Below are 24505 nucleotides of genomic sequence, written 5' to 3'. Positions count from 1 at the left end.
CAATATTTTTCTCGACGCGAGGTGGCGCATCGTCACGTGAAAGCCGTCTAATGTGTTCAAGTTCTCGGACAGAATGGACTCGATGCTGTCTTCTAAGCAGTCTTTGTAGACTGTTTACGTGCTGTCTAAGAATCGGAACACAGCCCAAATCTCCAAAAACTATCAAAGTTCTGCCAGTGTTTAGCAGTGAAGTTAAAGAGGGGAAAAAGCATTGCTGTAATTCACTTTGGAGGGAGCATAGACACAGAAAAACCTCCAAATGTAGGAATGAGAAGTTAAGGCGCAAAAAATGAGGCTTCCTCCACCATCAACATGTAGCGACGTCAAAGCATGATTAGAGTGCTTTCTAACACAAATCATCCAGCGGATGCATCACATGCTGGGCTGATGTATTATTGTAATCTCTGAAAACTTCCAGTGCAAGATCGGCTTTACGAACAGCTGAAATCTTAGTATCTTGCACTGCAACTACATCAATGTCGTACTGCTCAAGCACGTGGTGCAACTGCCTTTGACGCCTCACATTCCTCAGGCCACGTACGTTAAATGTCGCTACACACTTGGGAAACGTTAGAACGGTAGCCGTTTTGCTATCTTAAATTTTTTGTAGGTCACCTTTACCCACAGGGTAACCTGTGGACTTACCTCCTTTGGACATTTTAGGAGCGCTTTTTTAAGGACGCTGGCATACGCGGCGCGTCCCTCGGTCCCCAAAGAAGGTGACACGTGGACCACATCAAGACACTTGCTTTGTCGTGTCTGGTACACTCGTTGTTGCTTCATTAGTTACTGGTGTCTGACGCTTCTTTGTCTGACTGATATTCATTGCTTCTTGATCCTCATTGTCCGAAGCCTTGTCTTTAAGGCCTTCCAGGTGGTGTTCTCCTGCAACATTGCTTTCACTTATGTTTTCACTGAAGACTTTAGCGATGCTATTTTGAGTGATAATGGTGATCTCCATGGACATGTGCTCAGCTTCCTTTGAGCCACCATCTACTCCTGCCGCTGCTCCTTCCCGTCGCATCAACTACCTCAGAGGCATCCTTTAGATGACCCAGATGCGCTGTTCAGTGCCTTGGCCAGAACGAAATTCGTTGGCATAAGTTGACACGCAGGCATCCGACGGGTGACCAAATCAATGGCACTGCAAGCACCTCGGTGTTTTGAACTGTCGACGGACATGTCCAACTCGATTGCACCAAAGACACAGTGGAGGCCTACCGGGAATAAGTACGAGGCAATGGTGGCCATAGATAGACATAAGGTGTGGTAATGAGCTCGCAGTGATGGTGTCCTTGAGCTCCAAGGCAACGTCTCTGTTTGTTGTCATTCATTGTTCCATTCGTGCACCCCTCCATGCCTCCCTCTAAACAGACTTCACCACACTGTATGCTTGGAACGCCTTTTCAACACGTCGCGATCCAAGATGAGGTGGAAACAAAAGAAGTGTGAGCCTAATATTTCTAGTTTCTGGATCTAGCACCATGTACTTCAACCCTTTTACACGGAGCTCACCACAAGGGACGAGTTTCTTTTTCGCCATGCTGCTTGCACACGTAACCATTCACACATGACTCATTTGATACTGGCCAACTCCTATGATGTACGCTGAGCTCACCAGTTTAGGCAGCGCGTCATGGAAGTCTGGGGCACGGTACGGCCTGCCACTGAATTCCGCATGAAGGAAAACGGATTTCAAAACGTCGTTACCGGTTGGAAGACGTCGCAGGACGACTTTAGAGCTTGAGTATTCATCATGAAACGGAGTCGATGATCTTCGGCTATTGGCCGATACGCTATTCCCGGCAGAGAGCATTTTCGAACACAGCCGATCAGTGCGGCTTCTTTTTTTCTTGAGCAATACCGGTGTTTTACTTGTTGGTAAATTTGCCTTAGGCAGGCATGATGTTGGGACTAATATGATTGAATTGTGAGGTTTAACGTCCCAAAACCACCATATGATTAGGAAAGACGCCGTAGTAGAGGGCACCAGAAATGGTGACCACCTGCGGTTCTTTAACGTGCACCCAAATCTGAGCACACGGGCCTACAACAATTCCGCCTCCATCGGAAACGCAGCCGCCGCTGCCGGGATTCCATACCGCGACCTGTGGGTCAGCAGCCTAGTACCTTAGCCCACCATGGCGGGGCTCAATGTTGGGAAAGTAATCACGGTAATATGACTTATAAAGCCTTTTAAAGCAGTGAAAGAACAACTAGTCGCTGCACAATCTGAACAGCGGAGTGAGTGGTTCGCCAAATGCTCCAACACATTACGAAAGCTTGTTCTTGTTCAACTAATAACTGTGGAGCATACCCACTTCAAGCATATTTCCTCATCGTCGTCAGCCAATGCATGAACAATTAGTACAAAATTTCTTGCAAGTGTTTAGCGAATACCCCACTTCTCAGAAGAACGACAAAAAATAAGATAGCGAATGCGGGCCTACTACCGAAAAGTTTTATTATTAATGCCGTAGTGAGTATCAAGTAAGGGTGCTTGCAGTTGTTACCCAATGATTTTTTAGAAAAGTCTCTGGAAGGCCGGTCTTTTAGCTTTAGCTGTGACTGTGCTGCGCCTTACCCGAAGGCCTCGTGCTTTTTGAAGACGCCAGCTTTTTCTTTGAGGATGAAGGGAACTAAATCGAATGTGTGCACTGCGTTCTTAAAAAGGTTGTTTCTTTTGAAGTTAGAGCACTGTCGGGCACGCCAAGTTATTTTATTTTTCCAACTTTGTGAGACGCCTTAAGCCATCGCCATGAAGTGGCGCGACTTCTTCATTATCTTGTATTTGTTGAAGTGAAACAAACTGAGCGTTTCAATTGATTATCTTCATTATCTTGTATTTGTTGAAGGGAAAGAAACTGAGCGTTTCAATTGATTGTTCGATATGTAAGGTTCAACGTTCCAAAACCACATTATGATTATGAGAGGCACCGTAGTGGAGGGCTCCGGAAATTCCGACTACATATGGTTCTTTACCATGCACCCAAATCTGAGCCCATGGGCCTACATCAGTTTAAACTCCATCGAAAACGCAGCCCCCGCATCCAGGATTTGTTGCAGCGACCTGCGGGTCAGCAGTCGAGTACCTCAGTCACTAGAACAACACCGCGGGGCGTGTTTCAACGTTTAGGTGATCACGACGTGCCCTATTGTGGAGCTAGACATCTGGAATTATGCAACGGCATTGTCCACGACAGCATAGAAAGGGGCAGCGAGGATGCATTGGATGGTATGTATGATTTTTAGAACCGTAAGAAAGATTGCTATAAAAGCAGCATTTCCGCTGACAGGAATTTTGCATGAGCTGACTACGAGTGAAGTTCTGTATTTGAGCTCCTTTAGTTTATGCCCGCCAACAACGGCGCGACAAGCTGGAGCATACAGATTTTTTTTATTTAGGGTACAAGGTTTTTTTTTACTGAATGATATTGGTCCACGCATACTTCTGTTGTAAGCATAATTTGTCATTGCCTCCCGTTCACCCACTTGGTAATGGGGCATCAAAGCTAAAGCAGAGACTGGTCCAGCGGTTCCAAGGTCTCAGAGGTTCGAGCTCTAGCTTGTCGACCTCAAATTTGATCACCCGGTAGCCTCGTAATGACCGTGCCAGACTCTGCGTCATCAGTTGCACTATAATCCTTAGCTCTTCCGCAAGATTTTCCTTAGGATTGATAGAATATATTTTCTGGCAGCAGGCGTCGCATATACTCTGGTCTAATAACATCAAAAGCATGCTTTGCTCACTACAAAAAGAGTAATGCACTCAAAAATTTCGATTTTCATTGCAGCTGTTCTTTCCCAGTTGTCGCTGATATGTTGTAAGAATCGCCGACTGGGCTTGTTGGTTTAGCATATTTGAAGTTTAAGGCGCGAAAACGACACGTACGAAGTTAAGGTACACACGCACGGAGTGCCTCCATGTGTGTATGCCTTACCTTGTCCATGTCGTCTTCGCGCCTTAAACTTTAAACTTGCTGATATGACTTCTAAAGGAGGTAGAATGGAACCTTACAGCCCCTTTTGAAAAACTTGAGACGTATACAAAACTAGAAAAGAAAGTTAACATTATAATGGTTTACTCGCATTTGTGGCTTACTCGCAATGTCCATATATTGTCAGACCACTAGGCGGGTGTTAAGGGAAACTTTTGTAGGAGGGTTAGCAGGCGACAACACTGGCGACTCTGTCATCCACTGCTTCCTTTGTCTTGGTGGCCTGATTTTTGACGAGTTAAGACAAGACAGAGGGGTTACATATTTCTCGTATCAGTACATTCAGCATCATTACAACTAGAGAATTCGTAGATATTTGTGCCCACCTGAAAATTACCCCAAAGCGCACGAACATGCGCATAAACATTCATAGGAACAGTACATATTTCTCTCTGTTGCCACAATCAATATGATTAAAGCAATTGCTCGTAAAGGCCGTAATTACATTTCCTTGAGTGATTCCTTGTTTGTAAATATTCGCAACGCCCACGAGCCATAGCTGGTGTGGTGAAGGCGATCGCCCATGCCCAGGTTTTATAAAAAGTTGCGGCAGCACAAACTAGTGGTGCGAGAAATGAGAAACCCGGTGACTTACTTTTCTCATTTTCCTCGTCATCCTCACATCTGTAACCTTGCTATACAAGCCGGCACGTTCGCCGACATGAGACTGGCGCTTTTGCTGCTTGTGCAGGTGTCTGCGCTGTTTTGGTGTTCGTTCTGGGAATCTACCTTCGAAGAAGTTGTAGGGGTGACGCTGTGTTCCGGGACCAGCCTGCACGCAGCATGGGTTATCACCTGGCTCCCACCTGTAGTCGGCGACGTCGACGGACAGCCACTGTCCACGCACAACAGACGAAAGGATATCGGAAGCATCGTATCGCCACGTTTTGCTGGCTGGGAACCGCGTGATGAACCACGTGATGACCACGAAGGCTACTTAAAGCAACATTTTGCCACCGTGGGATTAAGAGCCGCCACCTTCGCCAACATGCGACTGACGCTTTTGCTGCTTGTGCAGGTATCTGCACTCTATTGGTGTTCGTTCTTGGAATCTACCTTCGATGAAGTTGCAGGGGTGACGTTGTGTTCCGGGACCAGCCTGTGCACAGCATCGGATATCACCTAGCTCTCGCCGGTAGTCGGAGACATCGACAGACGAAAGGACATCGGAAGCATCGTACCGCCGCGTATTGCTGGCTGAGAACCGCGTGTTGAACCACGTAATGACCAAGAAGGCTACTTAAGCGAGCAACGCTTTGCCACCATAGGATTTGGAGCCGGCGCCTTCAACGAGATGCAATTGACGCTTTTTGCTGCTTGTGCAAGTTAGCCAAAACTGTCCGTTTACGACTAGTATAATTCTACTTGTTGTGCCGGCTCTACCCACTCTGGCGAGTGTGACGTTGCCTTGTTACAGGCGGGTCTATGGGAGGGGTAGGAAAAGTTGTTGTTTTTTCTTAAGCAGAATACTGTATCTTGCGTTGTTGTTGCTATCAGGTAACGTTGAGCGAAATCCTAGCCCTCATGACAGAGATAACTTGCTGACGAACATTCAGGATGGCGAAACTGCCAGTTTAAGTAAACTGGCTGATATGTGGGGTTTAACGTCCCAAAACCACCATATGATGATGAGAGACGCCGTAGTGGATGACTCCGGAAATTTTGACCACCTGGGGTTCTTTAACGTGAACCCAAATCTGAGCGAACGGGCCTACAACATTTCCGCCTTCATCGAAAATGCAGCCACCGCAGCCGGGATTCGATCCCGCGACCTGCGGGTTAGCAGCCGAGTACCTTAGCCACGAGATCACCGCGGCAGGGCCATATTGAGTAAACTAGACTCCATCGATGCCAGACTTATGAAACATGAAACTTTAATGACAGAAATGAGCAAAAACTTAAATGACATTTATCGACAATTGTAAGAGTTCAATAAATTGGTCTCCGATCAAGCCGATGTAAATAATTATCGCTTAGATGAAGTAAAGAAATTAGAACTGAAGGTTGTGGATTTCGAAAATTGAAGCTGTAGAAGAAACATTGTATTCTGCGGTGTAGAGGATAATGATCACTTTTAAACTTGGGACAAAATGGAGCACCTGATTAATGATGTTTGTGATTCTTATCTGGCCATTGAGCTTAAACTCGCTGAAAGAGAACATCGCTTGGGACGTTGTGCCAGCAAAGCAAAACGGTCACTTATTGTACGTCTTTCATATTTTAAGGAACAACAATTAATTCTCTCAAACACCAGAAAACCTAAAGGGACCGCGTACAGTATCACTGAAGAATACTCACTTGAAACGTGTGCTATCAGGAAAAAAAAGCTATAGCAATATGCTAAAGTTAAGAAGGCCGATAAAAGTTTATATATATATATATATATATATATATATATATATATATATATATATATATATATATATATATATATATATATATATATATATATATATATATATAAATAACGGCCTTCTTAACTTTAGCATATTGCCATAGCTTTATATGTATATATATATATATAAAGGTAAACTGAGTTTTGATAAGTTCATCGTGAATGGTAGGGCGTTTCACTGGAATAAAGAAAATGATGAGGTTGTCCCGTTTTCGAGAACATGACCAATATATAAAAAAACACAAAAATATTGTTGTCCTGGTAGTTATTTGCAGAAGTGTAACAAATAATGTAGACCAGCTTACTGAATTGATAGAATCAGTGGAAGCAGATATTGTAATGGGCACTGAATCTTGGCTCAAACCAACTGTTAGAGATAGTGAGGTGTTTCCACAAGACTACGTGGTATAACGTAAAGATCGACCGAGAATCGGAGGGGGCGTTTTTCTACTTGTTCATATGACACTGCAGTCTAGCGCTCTCGAAGCTATCGAAACATTCTGGTGCAAAATCGCGTTGCCTAATAACTCTAGTTTGATTTTTCGCTCGGCGTACCGTGCGCCAAACTCTGATCCGACCGCAGTTTGTGCCTTGTCTGAGATTATCTCGGAAGTTTCTTGTGAAGTGATATTGTTCGGTAGTCATTTATTCTGCCGAAATTGTGTTGAAAGGATGATTATTTTGACATTGTTGCTCGTTGGGCTGCAAACTCGTAGATGAAAAAATATTTTAGACACATATAGTCTAGTACATTACGTAAAAGAACCAACACGTGGAGGTAATGATGTATATTTGTTGTTTTCAAGCGCACCTAATGTAGTAAGCTCTATAACTGTCGTGCCAGGAATTAGCGACCATTCGGCTGTTGTTGCGACCGTCAAAACCGAAATTCACCGTTTCAGCTTATGTGAAAATAGAAACATGTTTTTTATGATAAAGAAAATTATCAAGGTATCAACCAAAAACTCCTTCACTACCTACCCACGTTTGAATGCTTAGCGGGCAACTGTAACATTTATGAACTGTGGAATACGATTAAGGTGAATGTGGGTTAGCTTGTGAAGGTACATATACCACAGGTACATTTCTCAAAGCTTAAAAAAACGAAAAAAGTTTTAGATAACATCATCTATTATACGAGTTATAAAGAAATGAAAATAGATTTTTGCGAAGTATCTGAAAAGGAAGAGCAAGGCTCATTGTGAGAGATTGGCACAAATAACGTTCGATTGCAAGCTCACTACTAAGATCGCAAAATAAAATTATTTCAAGGAACTTAATCAAAGGTTGGAAACCAATCCTAAGGCTTTTTGGAAGTATTTAAATATTTGCGGATCAAGTGGTCTTCGCATTCCAGAAATCATTTGGAATAACAAATCGTAACAAATGACGAAGCAAAGGAAACATATCTAAATGACTTCATTCATTCAGTATTTTTTCCAGTGAAACCCGACACCATAACGACAGCTGCTAGAATTGTGCCACCTATGACACAGGTGGAACTTCGTGTGTCTGGTAACAAAATGTTATTGGAGCAATCGGACCAACCAAGGCAGCTGGCCCTGATGGTATTTCCCCTCACGTGTTAAGGCACTGCGCTGCGACCATCTCCCTTTATCTTTTCGTTATCTTTACGCAGTCGCTGCGTGCTAGTCAATCACCTTACGACTGAAAAATATAGCTCACGTTGTGCCATATCATAAAAGGGGTTCGAAGAAAGATGTCCAAATAATAGGCCCGTCTCCCTGACTTGTATCTTATGCAAGTTAATGGAGCATATAATTTGCTCAGCCATCATGAGTCACTTCATCGAGAACAATAAACAATTTAAAGGACTGCATGGTTTCCGCCAGAGCTTGTCCTGCACTACACAACTTGCAGAATTTCATCTTGATTTAGGGAGTGAAGTTGATGCTGAGGGCTATATAGATTGTATGTTTTCAGATTTTCGAAAAATTTTCCACACGGTTACGCATTCGTTTTTTATTTTAAACTTCGGTAAATAGGTATACAAGGATATGTTGTCAAATGGATTGAAAATTTCTTATCGGAGCGCAGGCAGTGTGTTGTTACTAATGACAAAAAATCGAGTTACGCAAACGTCACATCAATAGTCCATTCTCTGCATTTGAACCAATGTTATTTCTGATATACATAAAGGATATAAATTTAGGTATTACGGCCTTCTTGCGACTGTTCACAGATGACTGCGTGTCGTACCAAAGTATATCTTACGACGAAGATGCGACAGCATTACAGGGAGACTTGAACAAAATATATGATTGGTGTAAACAGTGAGACATGTGTTTAAACGCGAAAAAGTGCGTCCATATGTGTTTTACTAGAAAGAAAAATCCACTAATAAATAACTATTCTACAAATAGGGAGTTTCTTACCACAGTTAATGTCTCTATGTACCTAGGCGTCGTGTTTTCTGCTGACTGCTGATGGATTGCGCACATCAGTGAGACATTTGGTAAGGCTGGATGGGCGCGGAACTTTGTTCAACGAAAGGTAAAATGTTACGAAGTTGAATTGAAACGGAATGCATTTACTGCATGTGTTCTACCTATATTAGAGTACGCCTGCCAACTATGCAAACATCGGACGGCAGTCTCATTTCTCAAATAGAAGGTATCCAAAACAGAGCAGCCAGGTACGTACTGGGCAGGTAGCGTAGATCGAACAGTGTCACAATGATGAAGAAAGGATTGAATTGGGAGTTCTCGTCTTCACGAAAAGGGAAGTTAAGGTTAAAACTATTATTAATATATAACAACAACGTAGGCATAAACAAAGATAAATATTTAAACACCCCGTTTTGTGTTTGTATGCATAACAATCACAAACACAAAATCGTTGAATACCAGCCCAGGACGTTATTGTTTGCGAATTCTTTTTTTTTGCGAAGTGTGTAGCCGAATGAAACAAGCTCTCTGAAGAACAAGTATGTTCTCTAAATAAAGACCCATTTTTATTGCTGTTGTAAACCCCCCTGCTGTAACGCCCAAGAGCGATGTGGGGTAACTCTTGAATAAAGAAAAAATATGTTGCTGTCCTAATGTTCCCTCCCGTTATTCATCTTCCTCATCTTCAGATCACTCACCTCTCTTTCCCTGTTGCTATGCTATACGATGCGTGGATGTGCAACACTTTGCACATCCACGCATCGTTTCTCTTCCCCATTCTCCTTACTCTACATTCACCCACGCTTATCTCTCTCACATCCTTGCTATACCGTGATGTCCTCCTTCCTTGGCGTTCTGTTCTCTGGCATGATTAGAATGAGAGAACCCAGCCTAGCTTCTTAGCTCATTGTGCGTAGGATGGCATCAGAAACGACAATTTACAGGTGTCCACGCTCGTGTGAGAAGCACCGTTTCGCCAATACTAAATTATTCGTAGATCAGAGTATTCACACCCCTGTTCAATTCGTTGCCAGCACCGTTGTATAACACATGTATTTCTCTTAGCCTTCACGCTGTAGCTCGAGATGTGATCAAATGAATAAACATTCGTAAATAGCTCGTATTGTCTATAATCCCCTTACGACTAGTCGTGCAAGAACCTGTCCTTTCCACGTCCTAAAGGAAGTGAGAGGGAAAGGTTCCCCTCAAGGAAGTTCCTTGAGAGGAACGTCCTGTTCTTCTCAAGTCTATATCCTACATTACGCACCATTCATATCAGTATACGCCTTAAAGTACTCGCACTCGACGGCAATGAAAGGGTACTTTACAGCCTGTCTGTAAATGTGGCGGGACACAACATGTCTTTATTTGTTGCCCAAGCATTACCTTGATGACACCATAAGCCTTTGTTGAGACGAAGCGGCGCGTCTTCTCTATTCAGAGGCCATCACTTCTACCATCACGTCGTTTTTTTTCTCGTATTTCTATTGGGTGCACCACCTCATGAAGATTCCGATCCTTGATTTATATGTGGGGTATAACGTCCCAAAACCACCATATGATTATGAGAGACGCTTTAGTGGAGGGCTCCGGAAATTTAGACCACTTGGGGTTCTTTAACGGGCCCCCAAATCTGAGCACACGGGCCTACAACATTTCCTCCTCCACAGGAAATGCAGGCGCCGCAGCCGGGACTCGAACCCGCGACCTGCGGGTCAGCAGTCGAGTACCTTAGCCACTAGACCACCGCGGCGGGGCAAGATTCCGATCCTTGCAGAAGCCAAGCGAAAGTAATGTGAACGCGACTTAAAGAAGGCGTGAAGAGACGAGCACAATTTGTGTCTCTTAGAGAGAAAAAGGGAGCAAAAAAAAAAGATACAACCAGAAGAAGTTTGGCACTAGAGGGCCTGGCATAGCGTTGTTGAGGCCATCGAATACCCGTATCAATGTTGTTCTGCATTGTACTGGATGGCGTGAGATGCTCCTCAAGAAAGCGATAAAACGTCATTTGCGGAATGCGGGGAAGTAGAAAGAGCTGAACACTGACACGTTCTGTGGTTACGTATCACTCCTTGCTTACTATTTGCTCCACCTTTCCTTCTACGACAGCTTTATGCTTGTTGATTGCTTACTGCGGAAGTATGTCTTTTAGATGCGGAGCATCTTATACTCGCGCCTTGTAGTGCGCCGTCCGCACCGCTTCTCGAACATTCGACAGCTGACGCGCGCGCATGCCCCGTCGCGCCGTCGCCCACTCTTCCACCATCTGTGCATCCCTTCCTCCTCTACACACCGCGCGCGCTTCACTCCTCCACCATCTGTGCACCCTTTCTCCTCTACACACCGCGTTCGACATCTACAATTCTCCTGATTCTCCAGTGGACGCGCATGTGGCGTCGCGCTTCGAGAACATTCAACAGCTGACAGTGCATGCGCCGTCGTGCTGTATATATACTCAAGGTCGGCGCTCGCTCGCTCAGTTGCCGCTCGTCGGTTGGTTTGTACGGCGCGTCGACGTCCAAGGTCGCGGTGAAATGAATTCCAACGAATCCACAAACAGAATGATCGACGTCCCTTCGACCAGCGCCGCCCTTTCGCATACGTGTGTACGTGTTCACTCATTTAACACCCCCTCCTACAACCACGTTAACCAATTTAGCCATCGACCCAAGTAAGTCGCAATTTAACACCCCATTTCACAACCACGTTAACCAATTTAGCCATGGACCCAAGTAAGTCGCACTTTAACACCCCGTTAACCAATTATATGGTCCGCATCCTCCTGAGTGTTCCCCCGAGGGAAGCTGCGGGCAATTTTTTTTGTGATTCGTCCTTTGTCCGTTCCTTGCTTTTTTATTTTATATGCCTGTGAACTTTTTTTACTGTTTCGGAACCAGAGCCCCCATTTCTTGTTTTGTTGCATATGTAGATATTTTTTGAAAAAGCCACTTTGGTGGGTTACCGTTTTAGTGGATGTCTGCTACTGCCCATCTTATGCTGTTGAACAAAAGTTTATATTTCATACCAATTACGAAGTATCCATACATCTTTTGAGTAGGTAAGAGCCCAGAAGAAAGCCAACCTAATTTTTCATTGAGCGTTAACAGCACCACTTTGACATCTTGAACCATGCCTGTGGTCACCTCACTCACTGACACCAATGCCCTGTACCACTTGGTTGTAAAGATCTCACATTAGGCCGTTAAAGTCACGAGATGATGCTAAAGGCATGAATGTGTGTACTTCAAAAGATGAGAAGTTCGCTGTACCAGACACATGGATTGCAGTTGTGGTTTCCCAGAGTTCTAACACACGTGGTCATCTTGATTTCTGACGAGCCTTCAACAAATGTTCTCAAACAGTGCACATGGAAAAACATAAAAAAACATCCGATTCGTTATCACGTCCTGAAGCTTGCTTAAAGTGAAGAATGTCAAATGCCAGCGCGAAACCGACGAAGGCACTTTAACAAATCACCTGGAGCTTCGAAGTCATGCACGTAGACTTTACAATATTGCAATAGGAGAGTCCTGGAGTTCACATGATTCCATGTTTTCTGGTTGCCATAAATTAGTTTAGATAGATAGATAGATAGATAGATAGATAGATAGATAGATAGATAGATAGATAGATAGATAGATACGCTCAGATTCGCTGAAGTTTACAAATAAATTCTTCACATATAAAAGACTGTCTTGCGGTTTTAATGAATGATACCATTCACCAAGCACAAATATTTACCTCTTGAATATATTCGCACTGTTGATATTCCTACAAGACGTCCTGGTTTTTGCAATATCAATAATTAAAAATTAAGAACTTAAGCAACAATTCTGCCCTTTACCCCTTAGGTCGCAATACCCCTTAGGTCTGCGCTGGTTTTCATCTTTTTTGCGTGCGTTGCTTAATGTTTTACGCACAGTAGTTTATTAATAGAAGACCAAGTACCCCAATCCCACGCATGACTTCACAGTTAAGCTAAAAAATTTTATAAGAATTATATATTACGTGCAAAGGAAAGTGTTGCTTGCTTTTGAACACAAATATGTCTGCTATAACGTGTCAGCACTGCGCCTAACAACTGTTTCTGACGCTGAAAAATTCTTATCCAGCTTACGCAGGCACCTTTATTCAAATTATTGCAAGAGCGCAAAGAAAGTATGAGCGTATAGTCAGCGCGCTGGCGTTGTTGGTAAAGGATAAGATAGTGCACGCACGTTATTATGACATACAAACCGAACACGTTTCTCTACTGAGTGAACAAAAACTTCCTCTTAAGGCATTGTTCAATCTGTAAAGAGTACAAATTAGTTTTCTATTACGAAACAACCTTTCACCATAAAACTTTCCGTAGCGATATATAATGCTCTGAAAAAACATAAAACTATTGTTGTTTCTCAGTTGTCATCAGGTGGTGAAGAATTGCTACTACACACCCCGTCCGACTTCTTATTTCATACTATATAGCCGGTTCTGCCTCCAAGGCACGCTTCGACGGTCTCTCACCTCTACTCTGCTTCATTTTGAGTGCGACGTGCAGGAAATAGAAATAATGTGTCTATAGAAGCTAAAAATACTCATCCACTAAAGTAGCGCGATCACGTGCTCGATTTAAAGTTGTAGACGTTTTCCATTTTCTTTTTTCGTTTTCCTGCTAAGAGATATACGCAAGAAAAAAGGCTTATAGAATGCCACGTGAATAAAACAAGAGCACGTTATGCAATCGCTTGTACGCGCTGGAAAGGAGCAGAGAGGGCGAAAAGTAACTACGACGAGGTTGTGTTTCTGGTGGTCGGTTTGTTTCGACGTAGTGTGTACACGTGAACATCGCTTCTGTGTTATCTTTATTAGTGTGACAATTATCTGGTGGAGGATCTAGGCATGAAAGTCTGGCCAAGAATTCGGAGAAAGCTGGAAAGAAAACACGTAATATAATAAAGACACTAAAATGTGAGAATTCTGACGGAATCCTTAATGCATGCATAAGCATCTTCCTACATAATATTACGGCGAGGGCTTAGGTCGCTATACGCTTCTGTTGTTGTAGGTCCGATAGAGTACAGGTTTCTGACGTCTGGAAGGTTCATTCCGATTATTCGAACTCGCTTACAGCTGAAAGTTGAAGGTTTCAATACTGCGTATGCTCGGAAGGACTTTAAGTATGTTGCCCATTGAAGTCACGATTGAATACGCATCCCCTAAATGGCGATGTCCGCCTAATTCTTTATTTTGTGCGATCTTAGTGCAGTCAGCATGGCGTCCTATTGGTTATGACGCTGGACGTCAGACCAAAAAGCTATGGGATCGAATCTACGACACGTTAGCAGTATTTAGAGAAAACAATTGAGGCGAGTACACTATTGTCTAGGTGGACGTTAAAAAATACCACTACTGATTGATGTCTTCGGAGTCCTCGAGTGTGGCGCCGTTCATATTCTTGTCATGGTTTTGAGACGTTAAAGATCAGTAAGTGTTACTATGAAACTGTGTATAAAAAAACGTGTTGGGTGTGCGCGGAACACGCACAACTAAGCTTTTTGTTGGTATAAAAATTATTTAGACATCGCCCTTCTTTTTCTTTCCCGAAATCCCACTGCCACGCGATTCACGGCTGATCCCTCGTAGTGGGTTGAGCTATTCTTTGGTCCCCAACCAACCAACCAACTTAGCACAGTGACAGCGAAGGCTCAAAGAGAGACAATATACTTATTTGCTAAGATTGTGAACGGGCTTCTTTTGAAGAATCTGTCGAGCATGGGTGGGAAATGTTTCGCGCGTGCGCCAAGCCCTTTGAGTTAAATAGCGGATATCCTAGCGATATTGTCAATGAGGCTTCTTGACATATGTATGCATTAAAATATTACTGACCTGTGCTGGCAGTATGAACCGTGCAGTCGAAAACTTATCTAATCTCATGACGGTGTTCATTAGAAGTTCGTGAAGAGAAAAGTAACGAAATAGTGTCTATGCGATGCGCACCAAAAGTATCGCAATCATTACATTAGGAATAGCTGCGAGTGCAGATGCTACGATTCATTAAGGTAGGTTATCCCCAAAATGTATTTATGTGCATTGCTCAGAATATATTGCAATATATTTAGTCCAGCTAGGCCATATCGCAAGACAGAACCCAGAATAAAGATCCAAAGCGCCGACAGGACGTGCTGGGCCCAAGCACCTCCTGTGAGCACTTGTACCCGTATATACACACACCTCCTCGGCGTATAGAAGGCCATGTCGTATACAAAGTACTTCATAATTTGAAGCGAATAAGTCAACGTGTGAAGTAATATTGATTTTAACTGCACCTAACAAGATTTACAGCTTATGTAATCAGCTAAACATCCACAGGAATGACGATGATAAATGCAATAAAAACGTAAGTCACAGTTTGTTAAATGTGCTGCAAATTTTGTATGCAAAACCCCGTAGATATGTGGAGAAGCGTCTGTGGGCCAGACTGTCCGCTGTTTGAATGAGATGCTTTGGTAACACTAGTATAGCCTGACAAGGGCTATCAGTGGCCATCTTGAAATTCACTAGGAACAGTGCTACTGAGATAGATATGGGGGGTTTAACATCTCAAAACCACCATATGATTATGGGAGACGCCGTAGTGGAGGGCTCCAGAAATATCAACCATCTGGGGTTCTTTAACATGCACCCAAAGCTGAGCACACGGGCATACAGCGTTTCCGCCTGCATTGGAAATGTAGCTGCCGCAGCCGGGATTCAATCCCGCAACCTGTGGGTCAGCAGCCGAGTACCTTAGCCACTAGACTACCACGGCGTGGTGAACAGTGCTGCTGCGAACCCGAATTCAACTATTGTGAAGGGTTAGCTAAAATTGTCATGAACTGGCACGTGAAATATTCAAGGCCGTGTTAAAATTACAATGCCGCGTTGAAAGGTAGATGTGGAAGCAGTTCCTCTGCTTTATTAACTGCCAGAAAATTGTGTACCATTCTGCTAGCATATTGTCGCGAGAGGAAACGATAGGCAGGAACTCGAAGTGGAGGACTGTTTACTCAGCCACAGCTGCCATTGTGTTGGCATTACCATGGGTAATGCCAACACAGCGTGGCATTACCCTCTCCCCAAAGAGAAAAAAAAGAAGAAGAAGCATCGCATGAATGCCACGGCTGCGAAAAACAACGAAAGGTAGACAGAAATGTCGGTGTCCTTTGAAAAGAAAAAAAGACGGGATGAAAAATAAAGAAGCAAGAAAGTAATGCACAACTGTCTTGAAGGCTATTGCCACATCACAAATTTCTTGATTTGCAGTCAACGCGAATAGTACGGCTTTATCCTGGAAACGTGAACCACATCCGAAGAGCGTGGTCTGCGAGAACGGTGTGACGTGTCGACGAGGATAACTTCGTAGTTCACTTCGCCGAGGCGATGAAGAACTCGGTAGGGTCCGAAGTACCGACATAACAATTTTTCTGAGCGTCGCCGTTGACGTATAGGAGTCCAAACCCAGACTAGGTCACCGGGTTCGTAAATTACTGCTCTGTGGTGGGTGTTGTACCGGCGAGCATCTTGATCTTGCCGCGATAAAATGCGAAAGCGCGCCAGCTGTCGGGCGTCTTCGGCACGCTGAACAAATACATCTGCGTCCGGGGTAATCGTGTCCGGCAGAGTTGGTTGCAGCATGGTGTCAAGCATTGTGGTTACGTCGCGGCCGTAAACCAGACGAAAAGGAGCAAAGCCGGTGGTTTCCTGCAAAGCCGTATTGTAGGCAAATGTTATATACGGGAGGATTTCATCCCTATTCTTCTGATCCTTGGCGACATACATCGAAAGCATATCTGCAATCGTTTTGTTAAGGCGTTCGGTTAACCCGTTAGTCTGCGGGTGGTACGCAGTTGCTCTTCGGTGCGTCGTGCCACTCAGCAACAAGATCTTTCGCAGCAACTGTGCCGTAAAAGCAGTACCACGATCTGTGATGACGACAGCGGGAGCACCGTGGCGGAGAACGATGTTCTTGATGAAAAAGTCAGCCACCTCGGAAGCTGTTGCTCGCTGGGCGGCTTGTGTTTCGCAGTATCTGGTCAAGTAGTCGGTGGCAACCACAATCCAGCGGTTACCAGCCGTAGACTTCGGAAATGGGCCGAGTAGATCCATCCCGACCTTTTCAAAAGGTGCATGAGGGGGTCGCAAATGCCGAAGAAGACCGGCTGGTTTCGTCATTGGAGTTTTGCGGCGCTGACAGGCTGTGCATGTCTTGACGTACTGCCGGACGGTTTTCATAAGTTTCCGCCAGTGGTATTTGTCTTTGATCTGCGCCAGAGTACGCGCGAAGCCAAGTTGCCCAGACGATGGCTCGTCGTGACAAGCACGCAAAATATCGTCGCGGAGAGCAGAAGGAACGACAAAGAGGTAAACTGTTTTCGTTGAATGAAAGTTACGCTTGTAGAGGATGCCTTGGCGTAGACAGAAAGATGACAAATCACGCACGAACTGACGTGGGGGTTGCGGGAGACGTCCTTCAAGGTATTCGATCAGTGGTTGTAATTCTAAGTCTTCGCGTTGCTGCTCAGCCACGTTTAATGTTGCGAGAACAGCAAGGCTGCTGAAGTCTTCATCATTGTCTTCTTCAGTGACCTCGACGGGTGCACGGGAAAAACAGTCAGCGTCGGTGTGTTTCTGACCAGACTTATAAACCATCATTATATCGAATTCTTGTAACCGAAGGCTCTATCTTGCGAGACGGCCCGAAGGATCTTCCAGATTCGCTAGCCAGCAGAGAGAGTGGTGGTCACTGACGATTCGGAAGGGGCGTCCGTACAAGTAGGGCCTGAATTTTGTTATGGCCCATACAACCGCCAGACATTCTTTTTCAGTCGTCGAGTAGTTCTTTTCCGCAGATGACAACGTGCAGCTAGTGTAGGCGATGACGCGTTCCACGCCATCTTGATATTGCACGAGAATAGCTCCGAGGCCGAGATTGCTCGCGTCAGTGCGGACTTCTGTGTCTGCTTCGGTGTCGAAGTGACCTAGGTTCGGTGGCGTTTGTAGGCGTTGTTGAAGGTCGCGGAAAGCGCCGGATTGTTTGAGGCCCCAGACGAAGGCGACGTCGTCATTGACGAGTTGTTGTAGAGGGTCGGCGATTTTCGAAAAGTTCGGCACGAAGCGGCGGTAATAAGCACAAAGTCCCAGAAAGCGGCGTACATCATGCTTTGTTTTCGGTATCGGGAACAAAGCAACTGCCATAGCCTTGTCAAGATCGGGGCGAACACCACTGCTGCTGACAATGTGGCCAAGGAATTTCAGTTCCTCATATCCAAAACAACATTTTTCCGGTTTCAGAGAGAGGCCGGCAGTGCGAATAGCCAGAAGAACCGCCTCAAGCCGCTCAATGTGCTGTTCAAAAGTTGTAGAAAAAACGACTACGTCGTCTAAATACACTAAACAAGATTACCACTTCAAGCCACATAAAACTGTGTCCATCATTCGTTGGAACGTAGCTGGAGCGGAGCACAGGCCAAAAGAGAGTACTTTAAATTCATAGAGACCGTCCGGTGTAATAAACGCTGTTTTTTCTCGGTCCCGTTCATCTACTTCAGTCTGCCAATATCCGCTACAGAGATCCATGGAAGAGAAGTAACGGGCGTGTCGCAGGCGATCCAAGGAGTCATCAATACGAGGAAGAAGATATACGTCTTTTTTCGTTATCTTGTTCAGTTTGCGGTAGTCGACGCAGAATCGTAATGAACCATCTTTCTTTTTAACCAGAACAACTGGTGACGCCCAAGGACTAGTCGATGGTTGAATTACGTCATCGTCGAGCATTTGTTTTACTTGATGACGTATAGCATCTTGCTCCTTCTGCGACACGCGCTAAGCATGTTGGCGCACGGGTTGCACGTTGGGCTCAGTGATAATTCTGTGCTTGATTAAAGGAGTCTGCCAGACTTTCGAAGTAGTGGCAAAACAGTCACTAAAGGATGAGAGGAGACTGAGGAGCCTTGCCCTCTTAGGTTCTTCCAACTGGCGATTGACGTTGAGGCGACTAGTCACGTCAGTATCGCAGCTGTTCTCAGTCGAGATCGTCGTAATCAAAGGGAAGGCGTCCAAATCATTTAATGCCTCCAAGTAAGCTCTGGTTGTGCGTTTCGCAAAATGCCCGTGTTCTCCACTGAAGTTCGTAACTAAAACCATAGTCTGGCCATTTTGCAGTTGAATGAGGCTTCGAGCAATTGCCACTTCCCTATCAAGCAATAACGTCAGGTTACTTTTGGCAATGCCCGTAATTGACTGCTTCCGTGGACACTCCACAAGCACGAAGATACTACTTTGAGGTGGCAACGTGACGCAATCATCGACTACGCGTAAGGCCACGCCACGATGTTCATTCTCGATGTCGGAATCTGGAGAAACACAGTTAACAAAACTGACGAACAAATCACGCAGAATAATTATCGCTGCATACTCTTGTAGAAAATCCATTCCCAAAATGACCGGCCGAGAACAATTGGGCAGTACAAGGAATGATGCTACAAAAGCCGACGCACAAATCTCAAGCCTGGCGGTGCACCTTCCTATTGGGGATACGAGGTGTCCTCCAGCGGTGATTAGTTGAGGGCCGTCCCACGTTGTCAGCACCTTGTGTAGACGGGTGGCCAATGAAGCACTCATCACCGAGTAATCAGCTCCCGTGTCGACAAGCGCAGTCACCGGATAACAGTCGACGGAAACAGTAATGGCAGCGGACGTTCTGTTGGCGGTTTCACAAACAGGCTTTAACGGCACGTCGAAGGCAGCGGCGGAGGGTATTTGTCGGTTCGCGTGACAGCGGCCTCACCTCCGGAGGTCGCCGTTTTCAGTTTCGCCGGCGTGGGCTTGCGCCACTGACACCAGGGGACCCAAAGGCGGGTCGGGCGCGGTGCGTTGATGTGGACGGACGGGGTGATGGTGACCGTGACTGTCGTCGCGGCGGGACAGGGGTGTGATGATTACCCTCCAAGTAATCCGCGATTTCCTGTGGGCGCTCACCATAACGTGGACAACGAGCATCTGGGTCGAATCGTCGTAGGCCTATTCGTCGGTAGTAACAGTCGCGGTACATGTGTCCAACTTCGCCACAATGGTAGCACAAAGGACGATTGTCGGGTGCACGCCAGACGGTGGACTTCCGCGGGCCAGGACGAAAATCGGTCTGAGAAGGCAGGCGACGGGCTTGACTTTGAAAGCGTCTGGGGGTCCCGGTAGGTGCATGAACCAAATGTGCCGTCGGTGGCGTAGAGACGCGTAGGGCATCCGCGTAGGAAAGCGTGGGAGGTTCGACTTGGGATGGTGGTGCGGAGTGAACGAACTGCCTGATTTCGTTCCGAACGACGTCCGTAAGAGCAGCGCTACTGGGAGGGGACGCTGCATAAAATTTCCGAAGTTCTTCTCGTACAACTTGCCGTACGAGTTCTGTGAGGACCTCCCTGTTATCACCTCCTGGTATAAGCGAGCACGCAGCGGACATGGCCGTCTGACGCTCATACTGCGACACCCGCTGCCGAAGCATGCGCTCCATAATTGTGGCCTCACGTATGGCCTCGGACACGGTCGTAGGAGGGTTGCGCACAAGGCCCGCAAAAAGTTGCTCCTTTATGCCTCGCATTAGCAGGCGCACTTTCTTGTCTTCTGACATGTGGGGGTGAGCCCGTCGAAACAATCGCGACATTTCTTCGACAAACATGGCGACGCTCTCGTTCGGCTTTTGAAATCGCGAAGAGAGTGCCTGCTCCGCTCTCTCTTTCCGTTCGGGGTTACTGAACGCCTCGCGAAGCTGCCGATGGAACTCCTGCCAACTTGTGAATGAGGTTTCGTGGTTCTCATACCACACTCTTGCTGCGTCTAAGAGGGAGATATACACGTTCTTCAACTTACGGCGATTGTCCCAGTCGTTGATGGCAGCGACCCGGTCGAAATGGTCAAGCCAGTCTTCGACATCCTCACCGGCATCCCCGTGGAATGGGTTGGGTGTGCGAGGCGTGTTAATGACACAGGATACGCTAGCGAGTGGGTCATGCTCGGTTTGGGTTGCGGATGTGGCAAACATTGTCCTCACGGAACTTGCCAAGGGGCCGTACTGCGGTGGTAGTCCTTGAAGGCGGCGGCTGCTTCGATAGATATCAGCAGATCCTGGTGCACTGGCGGTGGTTGCTTCTGGTTCAGGACCAGCAGGCATAAGACGTTGCAGTACAGTACCCCGCACGTCCACCAGTCTGTCGCGAGAGGAAACGATAGGCAGGAACTCGAAGTGGAGGACTGTTTACTCAGCCACAGCTGCCATTCACTTCTTCGCTCTCGTCTTCTGCCCCCAACACAGCGTGGCAATATATTATTAGCCATTGCTGAGAAGCTCTCTAAGACTTTTGCATTATTGAACATTTGATGTCTTTTTTTAAAAGTCTTCCTCTATCTGTTCTCGATTACTTTGAGGATGTCTCATACATTTTTGTAGTAGTTAACGTTCTTCGCCACAATTAACTGCAGTTGCTCGTAAGTTTCACGTTTGGATGAATGCGTGCATTTGATTTCTTGGCCTTTAGCGCTGTTTCCCCTGTGAATAATTATTTCATGACTTTGTAATCTTTTTATTGCAAACAATTACTGAACAAACGTCGGATCTTTCTATGCACCTCCTGTAGTCTGATGATGCGTGAGCACATAAACGTTTTCGCCCCAAACAATGCACTCGAAGAGGAACGCTAACATTCACAGCCCTAAAGAAAGGAAAAAAAGTGGTTGCCTTTCGAAGCAAGTAGCTAGGTGCGGTGCATAGTGCCATTTTGTACGCATTGATGATTGTTGACTTGCGCGACCAACGTTGCTGCAAGTGGTATTTATGAACCCATATATTTGTAATCACCGCTGTCTTTTGGGATAACGGCAATCTCGCTTTGAAAGCACTAAACACATTTTAACGTGACACTTTGAGTGACCTAGTTGCGCAGAAACATGCGTCGGCGGGAATGGCCTACAGTTACGGCTAGCTTGATGTTATCATGTAGTGTGCAACGACTTATCGATGATCTTTCCACATAGGAAAGTAACCACGTCTAATGGGAAACCGGATGTCAAATGAAATAGCTTTCCAAACACACCACAGGGCTACGAGAAACACTTACACTCCCAGGTTTTTTTACTGATACATCTTTAGTGAAGCCAAGAAAGGGACGACCACGACAACTAAGTTGGTAGAGCATCGGGCGTGATATAAGAAGATTACCCGTTAGATAACAGCCGGCGTCAAGTAACCTTATCATCAGTTATCTGTTTTTTTACACCTATATCATAATCAATGTATTGAACTCAAGCCGACTCAACTAACGTGTTCAACGTTCTGTTGCTTCATTATCTGTTTATGTTCGGTACGTTCTACATAGATGTATACGCGCAATATGCGAGAACTTGCTGTCTATAGAACCTGCACATTTTCATTTCCTTAATGTCTGCATACAATAGTAGTGGGATATCTACAGGCATATATCTGTTTTTACTTAAATTAGCATTATTTTTGGAGTAGGAAGCAGGCCCAAGTTTGACGCCCAGCTGAATGATTCACTAAAATATTGCGCCATCTACAGTTTAATAAGATTCGCGCTCAATTCTCATTATTCGTTCGTTAGAAAAAGAATGTTATCGTACGCCATGCAGATCGTTTTTGTACATTTAGTGGTCATCAGTTCATTTTTATTGCGACATAGAAACGGACAGAGATCGTTCTTTTGGAGGGTCCCGGTGTCTTTGCAAACGAATGAAGCCTTGCGTTTTTTTTTGTGGTTTACTGCCAACTATTGCTAGAATTTATTTGAGACAAGCTACTGAAAACATATTATTGATCGAAACCTACCATTCCTAATGCAGCCGTGTTGAAGGAGGCGGAGAAGGAAAGGGAGGGTAGAAGAGAAAGTCAAGCAGAAGCATGTCCCCTTAGGTAGCCCGTGAGTGCACCCATGAGGAAAAGTATTCACCATTAGACACTTTTCGAAGGTAAAATTGCCTTGCCGATTACTCTGAAAGACAGTCCAGGTCAACTTCTTGACAATGGTGAAAGCAATAGACTGAAAGACCATTATGAAAGTGTTCTAAGACCAAAGGCGTGAAGTACATCATGTGGGTAACTCTTAAAATTCTCAAACATTTGGGTTGCGATGCTTAAAACACCGAGAAAAGCATCAGCGCATTAGTGGTTCAGCCGTTGAAGAAAGCACAGCTTGAAAAAACTGTATCCAAAAATCATATAAGAAGATTTTAAAAAAACAATGACACAAAATGTATCGTGCACTGCAGCAGACGCGCACTGATTTGAACCACCCCTTCGATTGCAATATTTCAACGAAAAGTTGTCAGAATACATTCCTTTTTCACTTCGGCGATTCCTTGTGTTCATAAATCACTCGTGATGCTTTATTTTTTATATCTTGTGTTTTCGTGTGTGTGTTTATAAGTATGTCTTTGTGTATACTTTGTCATTACTAAGAAGGCCCGCTCTTGTCGTGTCGCCAAGTCGTTCGTCACACAAAATGACCCACGAACACCATTGGCAACGCGACAAAAATTTTGTCCCTAGCCGGTGTCGATAAGACGGAAGCATTTGGCGATCGATGGAAGTGGGGCCGTAGTCACGTCTGTTCACTTTAACGGCACTTTTGACTCACCTAGTTCAACTTCGTGGTCTTTTTCTTCGTGCCAAGTAGACGTTATGCGACAAACAGCTCTCGGGAAAAAAAATCTAAGTCATCGATGACGAGGCGACTATTAGAAGGAAGCGCAATCCAAGCGTCATCAGCGATCTACAGCACGTGCCTAGGCAAGCAGGAACGTTCGCATGCTCCAACAGCACAAGCTGAAGAAAACGTTCGCAAAAAAAGCGCCGGTGGTTAGATCGATCCGAGCTGCCACAAGAGGCTACAGCTCCCCTCTTCTAAAGCTTGAAATCAATTTTCGTGCTGCACAGTGTTAGAAGGCTTAGCAAAGCGCTCGAGCGCGATTCATTATTCTACGGGGACACTGCAGGCGTGCTGTGTAAAAAAAGCACGACAATGTGCAAGCGCCTGCGTAAAACTGTTGATTTAAATTTTTCGTTTGTTCGTTTTTTGGTTTTATTTCTGCACGACCTACCTTTTCTAGAGCACTCGCAAAGGCCGAAAAATACCCTGTTAGTGTTACCCTGCTCACTTCCGCCCTTGAGGGATGATCATTACGGCGGACAAAAGCGCGCTATTCTTGAACCAGGAAAAGGGTGGGTGAAAACAGTTCCTCATAGAGCACCACGCTAAAGATCCGGATGCTTTTTCTTGGTTTGGCTGTGTCACCATCCAGGCTGAACACACCGAATGAAGTATTTAATTTAATTTGAGAGATAAAATCACTGTTACTAGAATTGGCAGTTGATTTGTGGCCTCTGGACCTTGCTCATATTTTGGGATTTATTGTGGTTTCACACGCACCCAAATATGGGTGCACTCTAGGGAGTAATAAATCGAAAACACTATGCGGCTGACAAAAGAAACCATTGCGAACCAGCTACAATAAACTAAAGTCGTTCACAATGAGCCTTCGGAGTGTGGGCACTCGCGATGCAGTCATTATTGAAGATTACGTGAACTCTGATAATTGTCACTATGTGTAGTCATCTTTTAAGTGTATGAACTTCATTTAAATACAATATAACTGTGATAAATTGAAGCCCGCTTAGGTGA

Source organism: Rhipicephalus microplus, chromosome 5 (assembly GCF_043290135.1).
Source record: "Rhipicephalus microplus isolate Deutch F79 chromosome 5, USDA_Rmic, whole genome shotgun sequence".
Taxonomy (NCBI): domain Eukaryota; kingdom Metazoa; phylum Arthropoda; class Arachnida; order Ixodida; family Ixodidae; genus Rhipicephalus; species Rhipicephalus microplus.
This window is presented reverse-complemented; position numbering follows the sequence as displayed.